Source organism: Spinacia oleracea, chromosome 5, assembly GCF_020520425.1.
Source record: "Spinacia oleracea cultivar Varoflay chromosome 5, BTI_SOV_V1, whole genome shotgun sequence".
Classification (NCBI taxonomy): domain Eukaryota; kingdom Viridiplantae; phylum Streptophyta; class Magnoliopsida; order Caryophyllales; family Amaranthaceae; genus Spinacia; species Spinacia oleracea.
In genome coordinates this window covers 82,568,416-82,571,691 of record NC_079491.1, presented here as the reverse complement: position 1 = coordinate 82,571,691, position 3,276 = coordinate 82,568,416, and the positions used below count along the sequence as shown (strand labels likewise).

General features: G+C 38.3%; 1 long non-coding RNA gene across 1 annotated transcript; it reads right to left on the bottom strand.

Moving 5' to 3' along the window:
• Positions 1–1,310: 1,310 nt before the first annotated feature.
• Positions 1,311–2,837, bottom strand: LOC110787103 (uncharacterized). The gene is made up of 3 exons (XR_002533024.2): positions 1,762–2,837; positions 1,631–1,667; positions 1,311–1,546 (listed from the first exon to the last, which is right to left on the bottom strand). It is a non-coding gene; the product is annotated as an uncharacterized lncRNA (long non-coding RNA).
• Positions 2,838–3,276: the final 439 nt, after the last annotated feature.

Below are 3,276 nucleotides of genomic sequence, written 5' to 3'. Positions count from 1 at the left end.
CCAGAAACCTACCAAATCCAGTGCCAATGTCCTATTCATGTCACCTGTACGGACCAGTGCACCAAACCAAGGAGCCTATCTCTCTATCATCCAAAGTCCAAACACAAGAATTTTGCCGTGTCATCACAAAACTCTAGATTGCAGCTATCCTCCTGATATCAAAACAGAAAACTCTTGCAGAGTTACTTACAGCCCAGCTAAGAAGTACTCCCATAAACAGAACGCGAGATTTGTTCTATGCTCCACTTCTATCAACAGAAACCAAAGATACACAAGCAACTAAATGCCTGGTTTACTAAAAGATATTTTTTCAAACACGAGCAAAGTAGATCACCGTTTTGTTACTTGAGAAAGAGATAAAGAAAATAGAAACAAAACAACAACAAAAACTCCATTCAATAGAAAAACACACAGGAGTTTTGTTTAGTAGTACATAATAGAATAACATAGGCACAATCCCAAAGTTTGTATGCACACAGAGGGCCGCATCGAATTTCAAATGAATGTGACGAGGAAAAAAGAAAGACTATCTCAATTAAACTGAGAGAATACAAAAGCAAAGATGCAGCTGAATTGTAAAATCACCTCAGATAAGGCAACGGACAATGATTGGACAATAAGCGAAGCTGGAAATATCACATTGCTGATCAATTTATCTAGCGCAGTTACTAGGAAAATGAATTTAGATCACCAAGTACTAAGGATTGAGCCAGAAACGAGATCCTTAATCATATTATTAGCTGTCATCTTATTCCAATCGTCTCTTCATCCCAGTTTTCCAAATCACCAAATATTCAAAATATGAAATTAAAAGCTCATATATATTGGTTTTGAAGCAGTAACGTGGCAAGATGGTACTTGAGAATGTTGGGGGAGTGTATTCCAGACTGGAAATGGGAGAAAAGGCGTAAGCCAGGGAGCAGAGAATACTCAGTAATCATATCCTAATCCCAAAATTTTAGACACACCATTTCACTTGCCTGAGCTCTGGACACTCAGTTATCATCATCCTCGTCCCAAGAGTAGCAATACCTTAGGGAACTTATGTTAAACAAACATATGTATTCAATATATATATATATAGCTAAATCACTAGTAGGTGCTTTAAGTTATTCCTAGACCAAATTCAACTATGGCTAAGTTACTAGATTCAAGGCTAAACAACTACTGAGTAATTGACTTCTAAATTCTACTAGTGATTCCACATCGCCACCAGTCTACGTTCAACAATGGCTATTCCACTAAAATCTAATTGACTCTGCATTCTGCATCTGTTTTATTTTTCTAATTTTCTCTATGAATATGTGGTTCGAGATGGTTGAGCCGTTGAGGTATTATGAGACTCTGGGTAAATATTGAAGTGTCAGTTAAGGAGGCCACACCCTTGTCTGAGTGTCTTAGAACCCAGAGAAGAAAAAGAATAGTGGAAGGAACATAGGTTATCTTTTTGCAAGTATTCAGAGAAGAAATATTTCAATCGTAATCAACAAAAAACCAACAAAATGACAGATTTTATACCTCTTCGGTCATCTCAAAACCCAGAGCCCTGCAACGATGCAGTTTTAGGTCAGGTAACTGTGTTAAGTGTGTAGTGGTATATCAAAACCTTAGGATTTACAAAGAATAATACCTCATAGCAACATTCAACTCCTTAGCATCAATAGTTCCTGAAAATAACAATTTGAATCAAACAGGCGAGATTGCGAGAACAAACTAAATGGTTTGACATATAAAATTCGAAACACTAAACAGATTCAAAACCTGAGCCATCAGTGTCAAACAGTTCAAAAGCTTCCTTTATCTCTTGCCTCTTCTGTTGAGTGAGACCATGATGACGCCCACGTGGCTTATCTTTCCTCACCGTCCTAGCACTTGACTGATAGTATTTACCAAATCAAGAAAATCAAAGTCAACAAAATTCACTAGAAAAATACACACCAACATCTAACAGATATTTCACTACTTAGAGCACACTATTGGCCGGTGTCTCAGTTCCTATCCAAACAGTTCGAACTCAAGACGGTCTAATAACTCAATTAATTCTTACACACTAACAGGAAACTAACCAGCTATATATCGTGCCAGTAAGAATAGAAACAGATACATAAACAAAACACAAATAAAGCAGAACCATAGTAAAAGCATATACTAAATAGAAAATCATCAAAGTGATATAGTAATTCATAGGGTACCAAATATTATCCACTTTAGGGTTGACATTCAAAATCGGAAAAAAATCGGAAAAAAATAAAACCCTAACAATCAAAATCGGAAAAAATGTATCAATTAACACAAAAAATAAGAATAATTTATATAATCAAACCCTAAAAATACGAAATTAGGGGAAAAATCAAGAATTGACTGAAAGCAAACCCTAAAAATACGAAATTAGGGGGAGATGAGGCGAGAACACAGACCCATCGGCGAAGACAGCGACGCAGGGCCGAGCAACGCCTGAGTTGCTGAGTTCGACGGCTGAGTTCGACGGCGGCTGAGTTCGAAGGCTGAGGTCGAAGGCCAGATGCTTGGAGAGAAGGAGTCGAGCAAATTTTCACAAAAACCAAGACGAATTGTCACCCAATTTCAACAATTACTTGCAAAAAACCCAAAAAAACCACGAATTAGAGAGAGAAAGAGAGCAGATGAAGAAGAAGAAGAATGAGGAGGTGAGAGAGTACGCAGGGAAAGCTGAGGGAAGAAGAGGGAGTACTGAGCGTGGAAATGGTCCTTAGGTTTGAGATGAAATGTTTTTCTTAATTAGCTTTGCAGCGAAATTTTTTTATTGCAGGGGGCTTTTATCTGTACGCTGCAAAATAAATGGGCTATTGCAGGGGGCTTTTACTTTGTACGCTGCAAAAAACTCTCTTGCTGCGGGCAATTAATTTGTACGCTGCAACAACCCTTTATAAAGTTTGACCCGCGTTGACCTACTGGTTGTTGAATCGTATTATTACATGTACGCTGCAACAAGGGGGTTGCAACAGGGGTTTTTTCTACTAGTGGCTTATGATGGGTTTTGGTTTGTTTTGGCCATTTGGCCCTTGTGTACTAACATTTTGTTGACTATTTTTGAGTTGTATTTCTTAGTATGTTTCATTGGTGTGGGTTCACATTTTCCACCATTGCCTTGCTCGTTGATCTTTTGGTGAGTTTGTTTGATTTTCCGGTTCTTTGCGGGACTTGCTCCCGCGGCATTTCCGGTAATATCCTTCTATCTCACATGCATTCTTTGGGACGGGCATATTTCTTGTGGGGTATTTGGTTGGATGGGTAGCT